Source organism: Pelodiscus sinensis, unplaced genomic scaffold (genome assembly GCF_049634645.1).
Source record: "Pelodiscus sinensis isolate JC-2024 unplaced genomic scaffold, ASM4963464v1 ctg46, whole genome shotgun sequence".
Taxonomy (NCBI): domain Eukaryota; kingdom Metazoa; phylum Chordata; order Testudines; family Trionychidae; genus Pelodiscus; species Pelodiscus sinensis.
This window is the reverse complement of record NW_027466036.1, coordinates 585,071-608,255: the sequence shown is the minus strand read 5'-3', so window position 1 is coordinate 608,255 and position 23,185 is coordinate 585,071. Positions and strand designations below refer to the sequence as shown.

General features: G+C 53.4%; 11 non-coding genes across 11 annotated transcripts; 5 read left to right on the top strand and 6 right to left on the bottom strand.

Annotated features, from left to right (window-relative positions):
* Positions 1–492: 492 nt before the first annotated feature.
* On the bottom strand, positions 493–574 carry TRNAS-AGA (transfer RNA serine (anticodon AGA)). The gene has a single exon. It is a non-coding gene; the product is annotated as a tRNA-Ser (tRNA).
* A 2,248-nt stretch (positions 575–2,822) lies between these two features.
* On the top strand, positions 2,823–2,894 carry TRNAG-UCC (transfer RNA glycine (anticodon UCC)). Its single transcript has one exon. It is a non-coding gene; the product is annotated as a tRNA-Gly (tRNA).
* A 3,799-nt stretch (positions 2,895–6,693) lies between these two features.
* Positions 6,694–6,798, top strand: TRNAR-UCU (transfer RNA arginine (anticodon UCU)). Its single transcript has 2 exons — positions 6,694–6,730; positions 6,763–6,798. It is a non-coding gene; the product is annotated as a tRNA-Arg (tRNA).
* A 1,042-nt stretch (positions 6,799–7,840) lies between these two features.
* Positions 7,841–7,913, bottom strand: TRNAK-CUU (transfer RNA lysine (anticodon CUU)). Its single transcript has one exon. It is a non-coding gene; the product is annotated as a tRNA-Lys (tRNA).
* Positions 7,914–8,784: 871 nt separating this feature from the next.
* Positions 8,785–8,858, top strand: TRNAI-AAU (transfer RNA isoleucine (anticodon AAU)). Its single transcript has one exon. It is a non-coding gene; the product is annotated as a tRNA-Ile (tRNA).
* Positions 8,859–10,420: 1,562 nt separating this feature from the next.
* TRNAC-GCA (transfer RNA cysteine (anticodon GCA)) lies at positions 10,421–10,492 on the bottom strand. Its single transcript has one exon. It is a non-coding gene; the product is annotated as a tRNA-Cys (tRNA).
* A 2,152-nt stretch (positions 10,493–12,644) lies between these two features.
* Positions 12,645–12,717, top strand: TRNAK-CUU (transfer RNA lysine (anticodon CUU)). Its single transcript has one exon. It is a non-coding gene; the product is annotated as a tRNA-Lys (tRNA).
* A 4,559-nt stretch (positions 12,718–17,276) lies between these two features.
* TRNAS-GCU (transfer RNA serine (anticodon GCU)) lies at positions 17,277–17,358 on the top strand. The gene has a single exon. It is a non-coding gene; the product is annotated as a tRNA-Ser (tRNA).
* A 4,373-nt stretch (positions 17,359–21,731) lies between these two features.
* TRNAI-UAU (transfer RNA isoleucine (anticodon UAU)) lies at positions 21,732–21,825 on the bottom strand. Its single transcript has 2 exons — positions 21,788–21,825; positions 21,732–21,767 (listed from the first exon to the last, which is right to left on the bottom strand). It is a non-coding gene; the product is annotated as a tRNA-Ile (tRNA).
* A 322-nt stretch (positions 21,826–22,147) lies between these two features.
* On the bottom strand, positions 22,148–22,220 carry TRNAL-GAG (transfer RNA leucine (anticodon GAG)). The gene has a single exon. It is a non-coding gene; the product is annotated as a tRNA-Leu (tRNA).
* Positions 22,221–22,804: 584 nt separating this feature from the next.
* TRNAE-UUC (transfer RNA glutamic acid (anticodon UUC)) lies at positions 22,805–22,876 on the bottom strand. The gene has a single exon. It is a non-coding gene; the product is annotated as a tRNA-Glu (tRNA).
* Between the last annotated feature and the right edge of the window lie 309 nt (positions 22,877–23,185).

Genomic DNA, 23,185 nt, shown 5'->3' with positions numbered 1-23,185 from the left:
CACAGAAACATGCTTGTTAGTTTTTTTCTGTACATAAACTTGGACAAATATTCTGTTACTAATTCTTTGCCCAAGGCAGAGCAAGAGCAGGGAACAAGACACCCCCCCCCCCAATACTTCTCTAGACCCCAATACTTCTCTAGACCCTTTGCTCCCAACATGGGGGGGGGGAGCTGTGCACCTCAGGATGAGTGACAGACATCATATCCCCAGCATTTCTGCCCTTCATGGATGGACCTTTGGGGGCAGGCCCAGACGCTCCATCCTCTCACTCAACTCCTATCACACACTGGAGCAGGGCAGCCCCCAAGGGTAGGGCTGAGCCATGGGCAGATGCTGAGCGTTTCCCTAGAGCCCAGAGACCCATAACGAGGCACCATGCACCGTGTCTCTCTCGGAAGGCGCAGAAAGGGATTGACTGGGGACAGGGAGAGTGGCTCAGGGGTTGTGCAGCTTGTTGCCTGGTTAGGGGTGTGGCCAAAACACAGGCCACGCTGTGAGCAGGATTTGAACCTGCGCAGGGAAACCCTATTGGAATTCTAGCCCAACGCCTTAACCACTCGGCCACCACAGCTGTGAAGTCAGCAGTGTCCCAGGATCAGGGAAAGTGGTAAATAATCCCAGTGCCCAGGCCTGACCTCACCCACCCCACAGAATTCACACAGCAAACCTGGCTTCCAGCGCACAGGGCAAGCTTGGGGGCTCATTGCTGGGCCCTGGGGTGAAGCATTAAACCAGCCCCCTCCTGTAGGGCCTGTGAGTGTTGCTGTCTCTGCTGTACAGACAGGGCCATGGGGACAGGGAGAGGTTCACTGAATGGGCCGAGGTCACCCAGCTAGTTAGAGTCAAAATCTGCCCCCAGCTCCCTGCCCCAACCACCGATGTGCTGACTCCCTCGCTGCCAGGGGCTGTTTGCATTGGCCTCTTTTGTTTTCTTTTCTGCTGTGAGACATTGGGACAGTTGGCCAGAGCGTCCCGCAGTTGCTATCTCCCTCTGTGCAGGTGCTGTCCAGAGCCCCGACTAGCAAACGCTGACACTGCTGTTAGGTCCAGACCAGAGGAGAGTGTTTAAGGGTTATTTCGGAAGAAGGGTTTTCTCCCCAAATAACTGCATCTAAACGTTGTTTTTTATTTCATAATAAAGTATTTTGAAACAGCACCCGGACACGATGCAAATAGAGCGCAGGATATTTAAATCCCGGTTTCATTTACAATTTTGAACGTCTCCATTTGCATCCCTCTCCTGAAGGAGACTGCAAGTGTCAACATGTCCTGGGTGTTGGAACCTCCCAGTACCTACCTGATGTTCCCTCCCCGCTGCCTGAAGACGTTTGGGAGTCCTCCCGTCTCCTGGCGCCGCAGGTCATCAGCGTTGTCATCCTGAAGCTGCAGCCACTGCTGCCCAGGTATCTCCATCCCAGACTCCACAACTATCCCTGGAGACAGGGGCTCCCCACACCCCGGGATTCGGTCCAGTTCCTCACAGTATGCACAGTGCTGCGGTGCTTCCCCAGAGCGGGACCTGCCCTCACGGACCCTCACATACCCCTCCCGCAATTCGTTTACCTTGGGTCTGACTTGGGCTAGGATGCAGGAGGGGGGAGGTGGCCTCTCTCTGCAAGGCCATCAGCCATTGGGCCATATGTTAGATAATTTCATGGAGGTTAGGTCCATAAAAGGCTAGTAGCCAGGGGATAAAATGGTGCCCCTGGCCTCTGTTTGTCAGAGGCTGGAGACGGATGGCAGGAGACAAATCGCTTGATCGTTGTCTTCAGTCCACCCCCTCCGGGGCACCTGGCACTGGCCACTGTCGGCAGACAGGACACTGGGCTAGATGGACCTTTGGTCTGACCCACTATGGCCGTTCTGATGTTCATATGTTCACAAATGTCCACATTCCTCCACCTGGACTGCCGGGCCTGCAGAGACTCCCCCTCGGATCACAGCTCCAAGAGGGTCTTTATCTCTGGCCCAGACACTGACAGTGCCCAGTGTTTCTGCCCCTTGCTTGGTCCTGTGACCAGGGCCAGATTAAGGCCTGGGCTAGCCGGGCAGCCGCCCTTTATAGCTGCCATCAGGCGCCGCATGCCTGGCTCTTGGATTGCGGGCTGCAGTAGCTCCCAGCAGCCACCCTGCAGCGGCTGCCCGGGGGCAGGGGACATGCTAACCCCTGCAGCGCTGGCCAGCAGCGCCCTCCCCCCATGGCTGCGGAGCCCTGCATGGCCAAGCTCAGCCTGCCTCAGGTGCCCTAAGGCTGCCCACCAGCAGTGGTAGCTGGGCTGGGCCAGGCACGTGCATCCTGCCACCGCCAGCTACATGCATGCGCCCTCCTCCAACCCGGGGCGCAATTGAACTGTCAGCCCGGGGCACCGGAATGGCTCGGTCCGGCCCTGCCTGTGATGTGTCCCTGAAGGGGTCTCTGGGGGCTTGTGCCTGTGACATGGCTCTCCGGAAGGCAGAAGTGCTCGATCTTAGGCAAATGACGCAGAAACAACACTTTACAGCCACAAACACGAGAACAGCTCTTGGTCCGCATCCCCGGGCCACACAGAGTATCCAGAAGTCACTTCCCCACCTCTCCCTTGGCTGCTCTAGTGGTTAGCCCAAAGTCCGATAAACTCTACTCTCCCACCCAGCTCCTCACACCACGGAGAGCGCAGGGCAGCCACTACCCCAGAGTCACCACTTCTGGTCTCTGCCAAATGGCCAAGAAGTTCTGCTTTACCCCAACCACACAGGCACCCTCTCGCCTCTGGCCTGTGGCTAGCCTCATGGCAGACGTGGGCTTCCCTCACTAATTTTCCCAGGAGCTTTACAGGTAGGCATTGGTGGTATAGCGGTGAGCATAGCTGCCTTCCAAGCAGTTGACTTGAGTTCGATTCCCAGCCAATGCAATGTAAAGAGGGAGCATCAAAACTCCTTGCTGGGTTTTTACTTGAAGCCTGAAAAAACAGGCACAAATGGGTCCTGCAGCTGTGGGCTTCCTCTCACAGCTCTTTATCCTCTCCAAGAGCATGCACAGTAATGCGGTTCCTCCCTCACATACCTCTGCTGTGATTCCTTGACCTTGGCTCTAGGATGCTCAGGGAGGTGGCCTTTCTTTGCTAGACAATTGGCCATTCTGCCATAAATGTCCACATTCCTCCGCATGGACTGCAGAGACTCCTCCTCGGACCACAGCTCCAAGACAGTCTGTATCTGTGGCCCAGACCATGACAGTGCCTGGCGTTTGCTGCCCCTTGCTTGATTTGATCCCCAGCCAATGCAAGGTGGGAAGGGAACAGGCGACCTCCTGGGGGAGATCTTATTTAACCCTGAACCACAGGCACAAGTGGGTCCCACAGCCAAGGGCTCCCTTTCACCGCTTTTCGTGGGGAGCAGCTCAAACAAAACTAATTCAGCTGTTGTAGGGTCTGCATGGGGCTTGTACCCGTGACCTGGGCATTATTAGCATCAAGCTCTAAACAGCTGAGCCAGCAGGCCCATGAGTGGCCCCACAATAGAGGGAAGAGAAGAGTTTTCCCTGCTATTGGGGGAAGCTGGCCAGGTCAAAGGCCTTTCAGGCACTCAGTCTGGAGCCTCCTCCTACCAATTTTCTGGACTGTTTCCTGAAGAGCTCTCAGCCTTTTGCCTGTTTCTGCTTCCCTGTCCATAGCAGGCAGCTAAAGTAGAGGGGCAGGGGTAGAACAGTCACAACAGCAAATGTATCTGCAGCCAGCACAAGGATTGAACCCATGACCTTGCCATTACTAGCACCATGCACTAACCAACTGAGCTAGTCAGCCAAGCAAAACGCAGCTTCCAAATAGCCCTTTTAGAAAGGCGTGTCCGGCAGCTGAAGGGCTGTGTCTGCAGCTGCCAATGGCTCTTCTCTGACAGGGCCACTAGCGACTCACTGTGACGTGGGCTGGCTAGTCCAGCTGGTTTGAGGTTTGGTCGAGGTGGCTGCTGGCTGGCATGGCGCACTGAGACCCAGGGCAAAGAGGCAGCTGGACTCTCTTGCTGCCAGCACCTTGCCTCCCAGCTTCTTCCCTGTCAGCAGCAGCCGCAGCACCTTTCAGTCACTGGGTCAGCCCGGGAAGGGAGGCAGGAATGGGGCCAAGTAGGGAGTCAGGCTGAGAGGGGCAGGCAAAGCTCATCTTGCCTTCAAGGGCCAGTGACAACAGCTTCTCTCTTGTGCGCTGCTGAGGAGAAAAACACTCTGAGCAGGACCATAAAGACCAATTTAAAAGAGAATTTAGACGGGGGCACCAAGGGGACAAGAGTCAGAGCCTGGCAGCTTCTGGGACACAGGAGAGGCCTCCCCTGGCCACCCATGGAGCTGCTGGTTCAGGAAAAGGTTGATTGGGGAGGAGTGTTGGGAAGAAGGAAACCACAAGCCTGGAGCGGGTGCAGAGGCTGTTGTGACTGGCACTGGCAAGGCAGGGCTCTGACTGCAATTGCTGGGACAGGAGAGCCAGCACCACATGCCCTTGTGATTCCCTGGGGGTGTCTGTGCTCAGAGAGCCTGGGGGTGCAACCTCTACAGCTCCTGCAGCCATGGAGAGTGAGGGTCTGTGGGCATCAGGTGCTTCTCCCTTGTTGTTTCCTTCTTCCCAACACTCCTCCCCAATCAGCCTTTTCCTGAACCCGCAGTTCCATGGGTGGCCAGAGGAGGCCTCTTCTGTGCCCCAGAAGGACATAGGAAAATGCAAGCACTGGCTGCAATAAGACACCACCAGGCATAAAACCCAGGATCTTCTGTTTACAAAACAAGCACTTTAGCCAGCTGAGCCATGGTGCCCTTTTCAGGTTCCTGGGTGAAACTGCTTTATGGTCCCAGACAACACCTTTGACTCCCAAAGTGCAGCAATTTCCTTCCAGCCCTGGCAGTGTCTGCGGCTGAGTTGCACAAAGGAAGATACAAGATCCCTGGGGGGGGGGGGGGTCTTTGCCAGATGAACGTGCCTGTGGAAAGATGCTGGAAGCGCAACAGACACACAAAAGGGGACGAGGGACAGTTTGAGTCACACACACGGCAGGTGGCTCAGCTCAGCCATGGACCTTATCCACTCACAGAGCTTCACAGCTTCTCCACCCCCCAAACCCCACCAGGCAAACTGCCCCATGGGCCTCGCCCGCACCATGCTCAGGGCCTGGGGATTTTCTGTCAGTTTGCCAGACCAAATAACTAGCCCCCCACTGCTCTGGAGTCTCTGCCTCTCATGGGCCTTCTCATCCTCAGGCTCCTCTTTGTCTCCAGACAGACCCTGATACAGCCACCTCCATCTGGCTGTCACTCCTGGGCCTTCTAGAGCAAAATGTGCCCCTTCATTCGGACACCTGGGCTTTTAGCAACCAGATCTGCACCTAACACCAGCACTTGCTAGTGAGGGGTCTGAACAGTTTCTGTAGAGAAGGAGACAGCAACTGCCGATCATCCTTGCCAACTACTTCAGAGAGCAGAGAAACTCTTTGTCAGTAAAAGGAAACTGTCACCCCAGCTGGGACTTGAACCCACAATCCCTGACTCAGGAAGCCAGTGCCTTGCCCATTAGGCCCATGCAGCACACAGAAAAAGTTGCCAGGGAAAGAAATTCACCCTCCTAAATGGCCCTTCTTCAACTTTTAGCTCCTGATTAAGCCCCTTGAAGAAGCCAGATACACAGGAAGGGCTGATCACACCCCTCTGAAAATCAGCTTTCCATGGGTATCTGTAGCTGGCTCCAAGTCATGGGCCTTGACGTCTCGTCTCCCTCCCGAAACCAGGGAAGTGACTCCCACGGCTACAGCCTCCTGAGGCTCTATGGCCGTGTCTGTACAGCAGGACAGCAACACTCACAGGCCCCAATATGTCCCCCTGAGCAGCCTCTGATGTTCCCTGCTTGAGCCCCAGAACCAGCCCTGAGTGACGGGGGCAGAGGGGGAGCAGCTCACACATGCCAAGGGGCTGGCCAGGGGTAGGACATGAGCCTGCAAGGCAGCAGTGACATCACAAGGGCCTTGTGCAGCACCTCAGCTCATTGGCTGGGAGGCAGTGACCTCACAGAGCAACCTTGGCAACAGCCAGGTGGGACAGGCTGCAGGGCTGGGGCATCTCAGAGACCCCCATGGCCTGGCTGCCTGGAATCTCCTTTGTGAGGTTTCCCCTGAGCCTCACTCCTGGCTGAAGCCTGGCTACAGAGAGAGGAGGCCAATGCAAACAGCCCCATGGCAAAGCGGAGTCAGTACGTGGGTGGGTTGAGCTAGAGGCAGAGTTCAACTCTAACTCACTAGGGGTGCGTCCCATAGTTCAAAATAATCAATGCGCCTATTTTGAAATAGCTTATTTTGTAATTTGGGGCTGGCTACACAGCACTTCGAAATAAATCACAAGTGGCCCTTTCCGAAAGAAGCCTTGGGCATCTGCAGGGACCGTGTGGGCTCTGGAACAATGTGTGTGGGGCAGGAGAGCTTTCTTTTTGTCCCAGCAGGGGAATTATCTCAAGTGATAGAGTGCTTGCTTAGCATGTGAGAGGCAGTGGGATTGATGCCCACATTCTCCAACCACGGCTCAGTTCTTATCCCTTACTTTAAGGGTCAGGGGCTCAGTGGCCCCCTCTCTCTTCCTACCTGTTCTCCCAAAAGAGACAGACCTGGCTCCCCCTTTCTTCCCCCCAGCAATTGCCATGCTGCAAAGCAGAGAGTGGAGATTTCAAACTCAGCCAGCCAGCAGGCTCTGTGGTGCAATGGAAAGCATGTTGGACTTCTAAGCTGTAGTGGTTAATGTGAGCTCAGCAAGACATTCAAAGGTTGTGGGTTCAAGTCCCACCAGAGTCACTTCAGCTGCTTTCTCATTTCCAGGGCACCTTTTGCAGACCCCAGTGAGGGTGGAGGGAAGGGCTGATTCTTGGGGCTGGGCTGAGGGTGGTTCTGAAAGGCAGCAGGTGCCGTTAGACCATTTTGTCCCTCCCTGTCTCCTACTAGTGCTGAGCAACACTCAGGCTATGTCTACACTGCACTGCTCTTCTGGAAAAAGCTACGCACATTTCAAACCCCAATTTGTGCAGCTTTTTCTTCTGCTTTTTTTGGAAGAAGCTTTTCTGACATTTGGCCTGTGGACACTGGGCAAGTCACACAAGGGAGGCAGCAGGCAGAGCCAGCGCAATACACCAGCCTCCCAGGGCACGGGAGGCCAAGCCACAAGCCTCCAGTAGCTGCCTGGCCTGATTCATCTCCCTTCCCCAGGCTGGCAGCAAGGGGCATTCTCAGCTGATGTCACTCCCCTGTCACGTGGGTGTTGGGCTCAGGAACAGGCTAGTAAGAAGCAGCTGCACTTACCTGGGCACCCAGGGGAGCAGCAATAAGAGCAGAGCCTGTTTTTGAACCAGGGACCTTTTGCATGTTAGGCAACAGCGAAAATCACTACACCACAGAAACACACTTTGGCTTTGGTGGAACTTGTCTGACTGTTCTGTTACTCAGTCCTTCCAACACCCTGCTCTGCGGGGGAGGGGAATGCACCTTGTGAACACTCCACCTCTTGTTCTCAGGGACGCCACTAACCCAAGCTGCCAGCTCCTCATTTCCTCACCAGCCCCTTGAGATTTGTAGCTCAAAGCTGGAGCTGCTGTTGAAGGAGGTGAAGCTACAGAAGCTGACGGGGGAAAATCAGCGGGCGGAGGGTTATTTTTTCTCCTCCCTGGGCTGATGTGGAGAAGAAAATCCTCTTCCCTTCTCCTCAGAAGATGGAACTTGCAGCTTGTTTTCTCTCTGGTTCTACTAAAGCTGGACCCCAGGACTAGACTTTTTCTTTCTAAAACCTGGTGAAAGCTGAGAGTGAATTGCTTGTAGGCTGAGAATGTGAGTTAAAGAAGGGCATTGCCCAGCATGGGGCTTGAACCCATAACCTTGAAATTAAGAGTTGCATGCGCTACCAACTGAGCTATCCAGGCTATGTACAGCAGCTTTCCTAATATGCCATTGTAGAGTAGCAGGAACCGAGAGTTCTCAAGTGCCTGACTCAAGGCTCTTTCTTGCCCCTAATGGGGGGTTCTGGTCTGTGGGGAGGTTTGAGCACAAATCCCCCTCCTGACACACCCACTTCTTTCCCCACAAGGAACGGCCCCATTTCCATCTCTCCAGTGACAGGAGAAGGGGACGGTTTCAGGATTTCTTTTACCGCTGCAGCATGGGGAGATGGAGGGAATTCAAACTCCTTTGCAAGCTTTGTTCTTCTGGCACCAAGTGTGACGGGAGGGGTGACATGCCATGCTGACCGCCAGCCACCGTGACCAAACCTCTGAGAAGGAAAATGTATTTTGTTAAAAGGAACAATGTGAAGTGTGTATGCAACTGACTGAACGTGACCTTGCGTTGTGTGTGAGACATAGTGAACCTACTAAAACCAGCCTGATCTAGCTTTTCTGCTGCAAGGATGAGACTAACACCCATGTAACTAAGTTTATCTCTGCATATTGAGATAAAAGTAGCTTTAAGCATTAAGCCAATCGTAACGCTGTCACTAGCTTATGTGATGTCTATTCTATTTTGTGTGCAACCATGAATGTATATAAGGTTACCACGGACATTTGATTTTGGAAGTCTTTCTTTTGAAACTTCCCACAGCTCTTAATAAAAGTGTTTCTCTCCTTCCAACCCTGAGTCTGGATTTCCGTGACACCTCAAACCAGCTGGACTAGCCAGCCCACATCACAGTGAGTCGCTAGTGGCGCTGTCAGAGAAGAGCCATTGGCAGCTCCAGTCACCCTGGCAAATGCTGGAGGTGCCTTTCTGAAAGGGCCATTTGTGAGCTTAGCCTTGATAGGCTGGCTAGCTCAGTTGGTTAGCGCGTGGTGCTAATAATGCCAAGGTCATGGGTTCAAGCCCTATGCTGGCCACTGAGATATTTGCTGTGGTGATAGTTCTCACCCACCCTTTAGCTCCCTGCTATGGACAGGGAAGCAGAGACACACAAGAGGCTGAGACCTTTGCAGGAAGCAGAGCAGAGAGCTCATAGGAGGAGGCTCCAGCCTGCACAGCCCCAGTGGCTAAAAGGGCCTTGGCCTGGCCTGCTTTCCCTAATGGCAGGGAAAACCCTTCTCTTCCCTCCATTGCCCCAGTGGGGTGACGTGATTCCCAAATTCCTGCTGCTGCAGTGGCTGGCCCAAGGCTCCCTGCAGGGGACAGGTTCCTCCAGCCCAAGCCACAGAGGGAGGCTCCATATGTCCAGGAGGCCTGGAGCATGTGCTCGGCCTACGGCGCTGCTGCCAACCACCTGGTCACCTGCGTCAGCAGCCCTGTGTGGCCATGTTCTTGTGCAAGAAGCCGCCAGTGCAGACAGAGCCTTCGTGTGCAGAGCCGTTCCGCTGCTTATTGTCACAGGGGTTCCTTGTGCATGAAGGAGCAGTGTGATAGTCCACGCTTAGCCTCATTGGCATATTGCTTGCTCAAGAACCCGTCAGTGTAAACATGGCCCCTGTGCTTTCTGTCTAAGCTTCAAAAATGTTGTGCAAAGCAGGAAGATTCTAGAGCCTTCCTCTGCAAGTGAGTCTGAATCCTGCACCACGACCTCAGTGGGACCCGCTGGCGAAATACTGGTAATGCCAGTGTTTGGCTTCCTTAGCGATGTCTGCACCGCACATTGCTGTGCAATAAGATACGCAAATGAGGTGTGGGGATGAATATTGCCACACTTCATTTGCATACCTAATGAGCCATCATTTTTGCAGCAGAGACTTTTGTGCAAGAAGAAGCTGTCTATACTGCTCCTTCTTGCACAAAAAACCCTCTTGTGCAGAGCCGTTCCGCCGCTTATTGTCAGGAACCCTCGTGCCACTTGGCAGGAAAATCCAGTTCTAACCAGTCTCTGAGCAGCCAGTGCCTCAGGGGATCCAACATGGATCCCTAGGTTACAGGTCACAGGCACCATTTAGTGGCCCCAGTTACTGACCTAAACACCATCATAACACGACGGCTACGTCTACACTGCAGCCTTCTTGTGTAAGAACTGTTTTGCGTAAGCATTCTTGTGCAAAAGGTCTTCCACAAGAACACGTCCACACCGCCAAGTGCTTTGCACAAGAGATGTGCTTTTGTGCAAGAGCGTCCATGGCAGTGTGGTTGCTCTCTTGTGCAAGAAAACTCTGATGGGCATTTTAGCCATATGGGTATATTGCACAAGAAATTCATGTTGCCTGTCTACACTGCCCTCTGGTGGAAGAGCTCTTGTGCAAGAGGGCTTATTCCTCATGTGGAGAGGAATAACTCTTCTGGAAGAAGCACTGTTTTCCAACGCTGTAGTGCAAATTTACTTACGCAAGAACACTTGTGCTGTGCTCTGCATGATTTTGTGCAAGAACATTGAGCAAAAACCCTGCCATGTAGATGTAGCCTACAGGTTTGTATTCATTCAAAGAGTTCACATATGAAGGAAATGTCTCTATTAAATAAACACTCTTGCAGGGGGCACTTGGATTTGAACCAAGGACCATGTGATCTGCAGTCAAACACTCTGCCACTGAGCTACACCCCCATATGAAAAAAAGTGTCTGCAGCCAGTATTGAGAAGTGGGTGGGGAACAGGAGGCTTTTGTAGAACACACATCTCAGGTGGGACGGACCCTCACTGACCCCAGATTGTGACTGGTCCTAACATGGAGTTTGTCCAGAAAGCATCAGAACTGGGGCAGGACAGAGGTTCTGTCCACACGGAAAAGTTCTTTTGGAACAATGGCCGTTATTCCAAAATAACAATGCAAGAGTCTACACAGCAATTCCGTTAGTTTGAAGTAACTCTGAAATAACGGACGGCTAATTCCAACTTCTGTAGACCTCACTGTACGCAGAAAAATGCCTATTCTGAAACAGCTATTTCAAAATGAGGTGCGTGTACATGCTCCATTTCTGCTATTTTGAAATATCCCCTCCCCAGGGCCATTCTAAGTTATTCCCCCTGGGGCTCTAAATCAAGGTAGCACGTCTACATTAGGGAAGCCTCCTTGGACTCATTTTGAGGTTTCCCTGCAGTGTAGACGTGGTATTTTCAAATAAACTGTTCCAGAAGAGCTTATTCCAAAATAAACGTGCCATGTAGACGTAGCCAGAGAGTCCTGAGAGATGAAGCAGCCGGAGGGAAGCCAGGAGAGCAGAGGCCAGACTGAGAACTGAGTGTCCCAGGTGTCTACCCCAGGCCTTCTGTCTAGGTCCCAGGTGTAAGGGGCAGCACTAATGACTCTGAATCCTCCAATCTGAGTTTAAATCTCAGTGGGACTGGCTGGGGTGGTTGCTGGGAGGTCCTTGTGCTCCAGGCTTTTCAGCTTCCTTGCCCTGAGGTTCACTAAGGTGGTTTTGCTTGTCTGAGGCCCATTAGAGCTTTGTGAGCAGACTTGTGCTCAGGTGCCTGATGCCATCACAGCGTCCGGGCAGGTCGCCCATCTGACCCCTGAGCTCAGCCCATGCTGGAGGCAGCCAGAGAGCGTGAGCAGAACGGGGGGCGGGGGAGTTGTATACTTTGGGAAGGGTCCTGGCTCCAGCCACATGCCTTGACCATGACCATCGGTCCCTGCACAAAGTGCATTGTGGGAATGAGAGTTGGGGCAGCAGGAAAGGGGCCAACCCCTGAGCAACAGCGAGCAGGTGGGAGAAGATGGGAGTGAATCCTGCTACCTCTCACGTGCAAAGGGAGCACTAACCCACGTGCAACTCATCTCTAGTGCTCTGGCCTCCAGCAGCTTTGTGCCCCACTAGGGTGGGTTATTTCAGAGACCAGGGAGGAAGAGGGAGGGGTCTCTGGATGTGCGGAGTCCCCCGGCTCTGCCTGTGAAAAGAAAGAACAAGGGCACAGGCAGAAACTTCAATTCCACTTTGTGCGTCTTGACTTTTTCAATCTAAGGACTTTGAAGAAAGACTTCAAATATCTGCTCCAGTGGCGCAATGGGTCAGTGCACAGTACTTATAAGGCAGTACTTGTAGGAAACATGCTGAGGTTGTGAGTTCAAACCTCACCTGCAGCATTCCTTTTGAGTCCCTGCTGGGTTGTACCCTTGCAGTGGTTCCCAAACTATTCAGCATCACTCCCCCCCTTTTTGATTTTTGAAAAACCCTCATGTCCCCCCCCCCCCCAAATAGAAGCAAAACTTGTTTTAGCAAAAAAGAAAAAAAATTGATGGGGGGAGGGCTGGGTCACCTCTTCCCCCTCCCCTGGAATTTCTTCACACCCCCTCTCCCTCCCGCCCCGGGCTGGCCCCAGAGCTCAGGCCCTGGGAGTCTGATCAGCAAGTGAGACTCGCCCGTCAGTTCAAGCTGCTTTCGTCCCGGCCACGTAGGAAGGGGCCACTGCAGGTGCACATCCCCCTGGCCTGCTGTGTCTGTGGAAAGGGGGAAGAGGACACATACCTCTCACTGGCGACAGGGCGCATGGATCCCACTCGTTCCTGCAGAAAATGAAACAGGCTGAGCATTTTGCAGAGAACAGGCCAGAGCCCTTCCCCTGTCCCTGGAGAGATGGAAATGGGGCCGTTCCTTGTGGGGAAAGAAGTGGGTGTGTTGGGAGTGGGGTTAGAGTTCAAACCTCCTCACAGAGCAGAACCCCACATTGGGGGCAAGAAAGAGTCTTAAGTCAGGCAGTGGAGAACACTTGGCTCCTGTTATGCTGTGATGGGATATTAGGACACTTTTTGCACACAGCCTGGCTAACTCAGTTGGAAGAGCATGAGACTCTTAATCTCAGGATCATGGGTTCAAGCCCCATGCTGGGCGATGCCCTTCTCTAACTCACATTCTCAGTCTGCAAGCAATTGGCTCAGCTTTCATTAGGGCTTTGGAAAGAAAAAGTCTAGTCCTGGGGTCCAGATTTAGTAGAACCAAATGCAATTTCCATCTTCTGAGGCGAAGGGAAGAGGATTTTCTTCTCCTCAGTTCTAGCCACATCAGCCCAGGGAGGAGAAAAAATAACCCTCTGCCTGCTGATTGTACCCTGTCAGCTTCTGTAGCTTCACCTCTTTCCACAGCAGCTCCAGCTTTGAGCTACAAATCTCAAGGGGCTGGTGAGGAAATGAGGAGCTGGCATCTGGGGTTAGTGGCTTCCCTGAGAACAAGAGGTGGAGTGTTCACAAGGTGCATTCCCCTCCCCTGCAGAGCAGGGTGTTGGAAAGAGCCAGGAACAGAACAGTCAGACAAGTGCCATTCTCTGAAGAACAGTTGTGTGTTTTTGTGGTGTAGTGCCTTATCACATTTGCCTGACGTGTGAAAGGTTCCTGGTTCAAAACCAGGCACAAACACAGGGTCTTCTCTTATTGCTGCTCTCCTGGGTGCCCGGGTAAGTGCAGCTCCTCCTGCCTGGGATAAGCCCAACTCACATGCGACGGGGGGGAGCAACGGGGGGGAGGGGGGGTGACATCAGCTGAGAATGCCCCTTGGTGGCAGCCTGGGGAAGCCAGAAGGGTCAGGCCAGGCACCTGATGGACACTTCTGTCTCAGTCTCCCCTGCCCTCGGATGCTGGCGTATGGGGCCGGCTCCTCCTGCTGCTTCCCTTGTGTGACTTGCCCAAGGAGGAAGTGAGGCAGGAATGGGGCAGAGGAGGGAGGCCAAGCTGAGGGGGGCAGGACAAAAGCTCAATGTCTCAGTGGGACTCAGTAGGGTGAGCAGAGCCCCCCCCCCCCCCCTTGTTCTGCCAAAGCCTGTGTGTTGGGGCTGGCTGTGGGGAGGCAGAGCCCTGTGCCTGTCTCAGGGCATCCCAGCGAGGCTCCTTGCAGCCCAGGAGAAGAAGGGGGCTCTGGGTGGAAGGAAAACAAGCAAAGCTGGTCCCAGTAGGCTTGAGCCTAAGGGCTCCAGTTTGGCCCAGCTGAGTCACAGGTGTCTTGTGTAGGTCCCATGGTCTAAGAGGCAGCACTAAGGACTCTGAGTCAACCCTCTATCTATGCTGCACCTACACTTGAAATAAGATGTTACATCAGGGCTCAGTCTACACTACAGAGACAACGGTTTAGTCCAGAGAACACATCTGCCGAATTTTTTTCGGAAGAGCAGACGCGTTTTTGGTGCCTCTGTTAACCTTATTTTATGAAGAAGAAGAAATGTTACAAAAAAAAAGTTTTTTTCCCCACATTTGGCCCAGTGTAAACAGGCCAAATGTTGGAAAAGCTTCTTCCAGAAAAAGCTATGCAAACTAGGGTTCACGATTTGCCTAGCTTTTTCAGAAGAACAGTGTAGTGTAGACATAGCTTGAGTGATGCACAGCACTGGTAGGAGACATGGAGGGATAAAGGGTCTGTGGGAACCTGCAGCCTTTCAGAGCAGCCCTTGCCTCCCCCCTCGCTGGGGTCTCCTGGGAACTGTCTGGACTAAAGCCCATCCTGGTGTCAGCCTAAGGATTGCCTGTTCTGTAAAAGCTGCTCTGGAAATGAGGAAGCAGCTAAAGTGACTCTGGTAGGATTTGAACCCACAACCTTTGAATGGCCCACCTAGATCACAGTGAGCACCACAGCTTAGAAGTCCAACATGCTTTCCCTTGGGCCACAGAGCCTTGTGAATTGAGACCTTTGCTGTCTCTTGTAACCCTTCTGCCGGGTAGGCCTGGCAGTAACCAGGGCTGGGATCAATATCTTGGGGCCATCACACATAGAACCAGCTTGAGCCCCCACCCAGTAATCTGGGAAATTCATGCACCCCTGGGCGCCTCTGAGAGGCAATGCTTCCCCACTCGCAAGCACCGAGTCTGAGGTAGGAAAGAAACATTTAATGAAACAGAAAGGCTGTGTCTACACTGGGCCACTTATTCCAGAAAATCAGCCGCTTTTCCGGAATAAGCTGCGAGCTGTCTACACTGGCCCTTGAATTTCCAGAAAAGCAATTACGTTGAACTGTACAAAATCAGCCACTATTCCAGAAAAACTATTCTGCTCCCGCTCGGGCATAAGTCCTTATTCTGGAACACTGTTCCGGAAAAGGGCGAGTGTAGACAGCCCAGTAGTCTTTTCCGGAAAAAAGCCCCGATCGCGGAAATGACGATCGGGGCTCTTTTCCGGAAAAGCACGTCTACATTGGCCACGGACGCTTTTCCGGAAAAAGGGCTTTTCCGGAAAAGCATCCTGCCAATGTAGACGCTCTTTTTCCGGAAATACTTATAATGAAAACTATTGGCTACGTCTACACTGGCCCCTTTTCCGGAAGGGGCATGTAAATTTCAGCAGTCGTCATAGGGAAATCCGCGGGGGATTTAAATATCCCCCGCGGCATTTAAATAAAAATGTCCGCCGCTTTTTTCCGGCTTTTTTAGCGTCTAGACTGGCCCCGATCCTCCGGAAAAAGTGCCCTTTTCCAGAGGCTCTTATTCTTACTTCAAAGTAAGAATAAGAGCCTCCGGAAAAAGGCGCTTTTTCCGGAGGATCGGGGCCAGTCTAGACGCTCTTTTCCGGCTTTTTTAAAAGCCGGAAAAAAGCGGCGGACATTTTTATTTAAATGCCGCGGGGGATATTTAAATCCCCCGCGGATTTCCCTACGACGACTGCTGAAATTTACATGCCCCTTCCGGAAAAGGGGCCAGTGTAGACGTAGCCATTCTGTTTTAAGCATTTCCGGAAATTCATGAAAGTGTAGACTCAGCCAAAGAGAAGTCATACGGCATTAACATGAACCAAGCCCCCACCCCAGCCAAGAATCGCCCGAAGTCCAAAAAGTCTGACACCCCAAAGGTCTCTGTCCTTGGTCCGTGCCACCGAGAGTCCCAAAGTTCACCCACAGGGTTTCACTTCCCAACCTGGGTATAAATGGGGGTGGGAGGGGATAGATAGGGGGCACCTTATACGAAACTCCACCACACTCCACCAGCTGTCTCGTTCCACGCCTCTGGACGCTCCGCTGGGCACCAGCCACCGCTCCATGCCATGCAGCTGATGGCCACTCCTCATCTGCCGCCGCTCCTTGCTATGCCTCTGGTCGCTGCTCCTCACCTGCTGCCGCTCCACGCCATGCCGCTGGTGGCCGCTCTTTGCCTGCCGCCGCTCCACGCCACACCACTGGTTGCCACTACTTCACTGGTGCAACAGGTCTGGCACTCAGCCAAACCAGTGATTTCAACTCTTTAACCACCAGCTGGACTAGCAAACGAATCCAGCTTTCACTGGACTAGCAACAGAAACGACTCTTCAGGGAGTCTGGTTTAAGTCTATCTTTAAAACAAAGGGAAAAAGGCACAGATTGGGCCAGTCTTATAGCTCACAGCTGGCAGGTGTAAAACAAGCTGACTCAAATCTTTTAACCATTTCCCCCAGCTCTAGCCACTCAATTCTGGAAGGGGGGAGGCTTGTTCTTCCGAGACCTCTTACCATGATGGTGGTGTCTCTCCTGCAAGCACTGGTGGCATGTTTTACAGTTCCCACATTTAGGGGTAACATGATTAGTTACCCCCCACAACAGTCCCAAATTATTTACAATTCTCCACATTCCATTCCAACACTGACCCTCCATCAGCCCTGGCTGAATGGGATTTACATAGCCACACCTTGGATTCTCTCCTGAGCAGTATTTACATGTCAACAGTTAATTACCTTGCAGAGCTAAACAACTGTAGTGGGCACACCCACCCCTCCTTTCAGCTGGCTGACAGCAAGCAGCAGTTCAGCCCCTGCTTACACTCTGATATCTGCTTTGCAGCATGGCAGTTGCTGGGGGAAAAGAAAGGGGAGCCAGGTCTGTCTCTTTTGGGAGAGCAGGTAGGAAGAGGGAGGGGCCACTGAGCCCCTGACAGTGAAAACAATTGGGCTGTGTCTACGCTGGCAGGTTCTTGCACCAGAAATATGCAAATGAGGCTAAGCGTAGCGGCATTGCACAAGAGGGTTTTTCTTGCACAAGAAGGGGCTGTGTAGATGCTTCTTCTGGTGCAAGAGCCTCTTCCACAACAATGGTGGCTCATTAGAAATGCAAATGAGGCTCGCCCACTCCCCTGGCCACTTGCCACTGCTCCTACCGGCCTCCAGCCACTCCCTCTAGCCGCCCCATCCATGCTGCTGTGGGTGCCAGTGTCTCACCACACTGTGAAATCAGACCAGAGACGGACACTGTTTGGACATGCTCTTGCACAAGACATTTTGCACAAGAACTCTTGCACAAAACAGTTCTTGTGTAAGAAGCCTGCAGGGTAGATGTAGCCAAGGGGTGTTTGGGTTTGTTACCAGCACTGAGCTTTGTACAACAGCCCAGGGAACATTGTGAAAAGCCAAAACCTTCCAGCCCTGGATGTCCTTGGCCAGCCAGCGAGTGGCACAAAGGTTCCTGGCAGTGCTGGCTTTGGGTAGTTTGAAACAAACCTTGCAGCTCAGATGAGGTGGCTGTGTGGTTAAGGCGATGGACTGCTAATCCATTGTGCTCTGCAGGCATGGGTTCAAATCCCATCCTCATCGGGTGTTTGCAGCCCTTCCTCTTGCTTCTCCCAGATCTCTCTTCAGTTCAATTCCAGCCCCTCCCATTGCAGCCTGGGGAAAGGGGAAACCTCCACAGAGACACTCCCAGCTGGGACCCTCAATCCCTTCTGCCCTCAAGGGGAAACCTCCCAAAGGAGATTCCAGGCAGCCAGGCCATGGGGGTCTCTGAGATGCCCCAGCCCTGCAGCCTGTCCCACCTGGCTGTTGCCATGGCCCCTCTGTGAGGTCACTGCCTCCCGGCCAATGAGCTGAGGTGCTGCACAAGGCCCTTGTGATGTCACTGCTACCTCCCAGGGCTCATGTCCTGTCCCTGGGCAGCCCCTTGGCATGTGTGAGCTGCTCCCCCTCTGCCCCCCTCACTCAGGGCTGGTTCTGGGGCTCACAGGGAACATCAGAGGCTGATCAGGGTGCCACATGCCCCCAAGGTCACCTTTGAAATGTCAGGGCAAGCCAGGATCTATCCCGTCCCTTCCGCAAGACCCCACCTTCTCCACCCCTTTGCTGAGCCCCTGCCCTCCCCAAACCTTTCCATGGACTCTTGGTTACTAATGGACACTCGCCACTAATGACATAATCACACCCCAGCCATTTCGCTAGGGCTGCAGCTGGGGAGAAAAGTTTAATTTAAATCATTAAATGATTAAGCGTTTGAACTGTCTCATGTTAGTTGATCAAACTTTATTTTAAATAAAGGAAAACATTACGGCCAGCACAAAAGGTTTTGGTGCCGCACCCCTAGAGACTCTGGAACAAAGAAGACACATGAGAAGAACCCAACTTTCTTCCTTTTGCTGAGACATGGATGGATCTAGCTCAGGTTTCACTCAGGGCGTCTGTCTGCATGTGAAGTACCTGTGACAGCCCCTGTGCTCCTCTGCCCCTCATCAGCGATGCCATATACTTGGGGAAGCAGTTGCCCTGAGACTTTTAGAAGGGACAACCTGGACAAATTAATGCTGCTCAGGCTCCTTCGATAGTTCAGCTGGCAGAGCGGAGGACTGTAGTGTGTGCTTGGCAAATGATCCTTAGGTTGCTGGTTTAACTCTGGCTCGAAGGAGCCATTCTTTTCCCTCCAGCCTGGCCTTAGCAGAAAGCAAGCAAGGTGTTTACCTTGGGTCCATGTCTTCAGAACCCTGCACTTCAATTGACAAAAGGATTGTGGGGAGGAGCTGCCAATCACATTTCTTGGGCTGCGCAGGTTCTGTCCACACACAAAAGTTCTTTTGGAACAATGGCCGTTATTCCACAGTAACACTGGAAGAGTCTACACCGGAACCAGCAGTTTCCCACCATGTCTCGCTTGAGAAGAGGCGACTTGTTCCCCTTCCTCTCACCTCACGTCTCCCTTGTCTCTGTTCCCTTCAAAGGTCTCTGCTGCTCAGGACCCACCTCCTCAGGGCGCTGCCCCTCTGCCACTGGGCTGGGAGTGGGGGACTCCACAGTCTCTGCACTTGGGCTGAGAAGTCTCACGGGGACTCGTCTGTTGATGGGTTAGTCAGCCCGATGGCCAGCCGGGTCCATTCCGTAGCGCTGCCCGAGAGGGAACTTTCCCAAGCTCCATTGGTATTTCCTGGGGCTTTGTGTAGGGGATTGGGCTTGGCCATCTTCTATTTTGGAAATGCCTCTTCCTTGGAAAGCAGCTCCCAGGAGTTCATGGAACTTCTTCTCAGCGTGGGAAGGGACAAGCAAGGGGCGATGGGACAGGGGTTTATGTGATGATGACAGGGGTGCAGAAAACAAATAAGAAATTATTTTTTCGCCTACTTAAGAACCAGGGTGACAGAATGAAACTGGTAAGTAACTGAGTTAAAAAGGAAGCATTTTTGCGCCCAGTGGAACTCCTTGCCAGAGGATGTTGCAAAGGGAAAATCTACAAGGTGTAAGATCCACGCCCCCAAACCTCACCAGGCAAACTGCCCCATGGGCTTTGCCCGCACCATGCTCAGGGCCTGGGGATTTTCTGTCACTTTGCCAGACCAAATAACTAGCCCCCCGTGCTCTGGAGTCTCTGCCTGTCATGGGTCTTCTCATCTTCAGGCTCCGCTTTGTCTCCAGACAGACCCTGCTCTGCTACAGCCACCTCCCTCTGTCTGTCACTCCTGGGCCTTCTGGAGGAAAATGTGCCCCTTCACTCTTACTTTGGATACCTGGGCTTTTAGCACCCAGATCTGCACCTAACACCAGCATTGGCAAATGAGGGGTCTGAACAGCTTCTGTGGAGTAAGAGAGAGACCCACTTGGGAGCATCCTTGCCAACTGTCTCAGAAAGCAGAAGAAGGTAAGCTGGCCATGGCGCTCAGCCAGGGTGCACCACGCTCCACGTGGGCTGGCACAGAGGAGAAGCTGCCTGGCCTGCTGGCTGTGGCGTTCAGCGAACTGCGCTCCAGCTGTTTGGGCGGCTTCCCTTCTGCGCCTGCCCACGTGGAGCGTGGTGCACCCTGGCTGAGCGCCATGGCCAGCTGGCCGGGCAGCCGCTTTTCTTCACTCCAGCCCGGCTGCCCTGCGGTCAGTCCGGAGGGAGCGCCACCTTGTTTCCTCTCCTCTGCCCCAAACTTGTCCCCCGCCCTCCTGGCCCCCTGTTCCCTCTCCCTTGCCCCCCCGACACCGCTCCAGAAACCTTCCCCCCCTGCAGAAACCAGTTCCTTCTGGCACCCTGTCTCCTACTACAGAAACCTGTCCCCCTGCTCCCCTCTGCAGAAACCTGGCCCCCCCCCCTAGCACCCTGTCCCCTGCTGCAGAAACCTGTCCTGGCACCCTGCCCCCTCTCCCCTGCCCTCACTGGCACCCTGTTCCCTGCTCCAGAACCCACTAGCACCCCTCCCCAGTACTGTGTCCCCTGCTCCCAAATGACTTTTCTATGGGTCAGTGACACCTGACTCAAGGCAGGTTCCCTGCCATTCTCATAAATAAAGACAATACAGAAACCTTTTGTGTTTAACATAGTATTCTATTTAAAAATGAAGCCTGGCCAACAAACCCACAATTGGGGCCAAGTTCCCATCTGGCCACAACCACTCCTGCACTCCCCCTTCCCCAGACCCTAGATCTGAGCCTATCAAACACTGGAACCCCCTGCCCTCAGCCCCTCCCATACCCCAACCCAAATTCCTGCACCCTCACATCCGCAAGCCTGTGGCTTGCTTAGAATCCCAACACCGCCCAGCCTGGAGCCCCCTCCCCGAGCCAGTGTCCCCTTCTCCACCTCCTCCTCCATCCAGATTTCCTCCCAGAGCTTGCACCTCTCACCCCTTCCCACACCCAAATCCCTCATTCCCACCCCAGAGACTATACAGCCTGTCTCAACACAGGGGAGGGGAGGGGAAGGAGAAGATAGCCAAAAAGGGCACCATGGCTTAGCTTGCTAAAGTGCCTGCCTTGTAAGCAGGAGATCCTGGGTTCAAATCCCAGTGTAACCTTGTTGCCTTTGCTCATGTTTTCCTGTGTGCTTCTGAGACAGAGAAGAGGCCTCCCATGGAGCTGCTGGTTCAGGAAAAGGCTGATTGGGGAGGAGTGTTGGGAAGAAGGAAACCACAAGCCTGGAGCAGGTGCAGAGGCTGCTGTGACTGGCACTGGCAAGGCAGGGCTCTGACTGCAATTGCTGGGACAGGAAAGCCAGCACCACACGCCCTTGTCATTCCCTTGGGGTATCACTGCCCAGAGAACCTGTGAGGGATGCAAATGTAGACACTCAACATTGGAAATGAAGCTGGGATTTAAATATCCTGCACTTCATTTGCATATTCACAGACCGGTGCTATTTGAAAATACTTTATTTTGCAATACAAAACGCTGTTGAGATTCGCTTATTGCGGGAGAAAACCCTTCGTCAGCACTAACCCTTAAACCTCATTTCATAAGGAGTAAGGGTGATTTCGAAAGAAGGGTTTTCTTTCCAAAGAACTGTGTCTAGACAGCGCCTGGTAGTTCAAAATAGAATATTTCGAAATAGCGGCCAGACATGATTATGCAAATCCCCACTTCATTTGCAATGTCACTCAGCTGAATTTGCATTGCTCTCTGGAAAGAGGAATGACGTGTAGACAAACCCTCACATGGGGAGATGCAGAGATCAGAATTTCCCGCCTCCCTCAGCTTGTCTGGCTCCTTTGCCCCATTTCCTGCTCCCTGAGCTGACCCAATGGCCGAAAGGGACAGCATCTGCTGCTGGGTAAGGAGTGGGGGGGAGAAGACCTGCAACAAGACCCTGGAAGCAAGAAGGACCTTCCCGGCCACCCACCATTCAGTCTGACAAGTCTGAAGGGGGAATTTGACTGACAGTCTCCTCTGGGCTAGAATCCCAGCTCCCACAGTGATCACTGGAAAGGGGCAGCCCAGTAGGGACTGAAAACCACTGCTCCAGGTGAGGTTTGAACTCACACCCTCAGCATGTCTCCTATGCACACTGCTTTATAAATACTGCGCACTGACCCATTGCGCCACTGGAGCAGACATTTCAGAGTTTTCTCCAAAGTCCTTACATTGAGAAAGTGAAGAAGCACAAAGTAGAATTGAGCCAGAGGGGCAAGAAGATCAATTCTCAAGGATTTACACAAACCACCAATTCCCCAGCACATCCCCATCAGCCCACAGCCCTGTTCCATATCTAGGGCCAGCACTGGGTGGGCAGTAGTCAACGAGGCAGCGAGTAACAGGAAGAAGTCAGGGGCGGGGCTAATGAGATGATCTTGATTTGTCAATACCAAGCTGTGATCAAAAACAGCAAGGTAAGGATTGAACACCAGGGAAGTTGCTGCCACATGCCAGCACCTGCCAAAGCCTGGGAGTGAACCAGGGACCTTTAGATCCTCAGTCTAATGCTCTCCCCACTGAGCTACTTTGGCTGCTTGATACAGATCTCACTAGCCTGTAATTCTCTATCTGGGATGTTTGGCAGCCGGGCCGCATGTCGTCATGCCCTGCCCAGGAAGGCCAGACTGGCCTTTCCACAGCGCCCCTCCCCCACAGCCAGAGCCAAGGGTCCCTCTACGCCAGGCCTGGGCAATACAGGCCAGCGGGCTGGATCCAGCCCATGAAGCCACCCAACATGGCAGCAAGAAGCCTCAGGCAGATTCCCTGCTCGCCCTGCCCCCACGCACAGCTGAGAGAAGGGGCTGCTGGGCCCTTTGTGTCTCTCAGCTGCAGAGGAAAAGGCTTCATGCCTGGTCCCTGCTCCCAGCTGGTTTGTGGCCAATGGGAGCTGCCTGCTTGAAGCCCTGGCCAGTCCCCACAAGCTCTTATTCACCCAGGCGTGTGACCTGTACCCCCTGCGCAGGGAAGGGGCTGCCTGAGAAATGTGCTTGGCTGCTGGGAGTGTCTCCCAGTCAGAGCCTGCCTCTGGCACCCCAGCCCCTCCCTTCCCTCAGCCACTGGCCCTCCCTGTGATGGAAAAGACCAGGCAGATTTCATTAACACAGATGAGGCTGGTTTCCCTGACTGGGAATTGAACGCAGGCCGCAGCAGTGAAAGTGCTGAAACCTAACCACTAGACCATCAGGGAGATGCCTTTGGGCCCCTCAAAGGGAGGTTCCTCTGTCTCCTCCCCTGGCTGGACCTTGGCGAGTCGAACGTCCCCCAAGTGTCCCCCAGAATAGTTGTGAGCACAAGGCAGAGACGATCCTGCCAGGGTGGGGGCCAGAGGCTGAGCAGCTCCCAAGTGTCATTCAGCAGCAGCACACGGCTGCCATCCCCCAGCCCATCGCGGGGCTTGTGCATCTCCCCCCTCCCACCGCCCTGCTGGTAACACAAACAGGACTTTTCCCTGTGGAAAGAACAAACTCTCTGGTTTCTCTGTGGGGAATGTAGAACT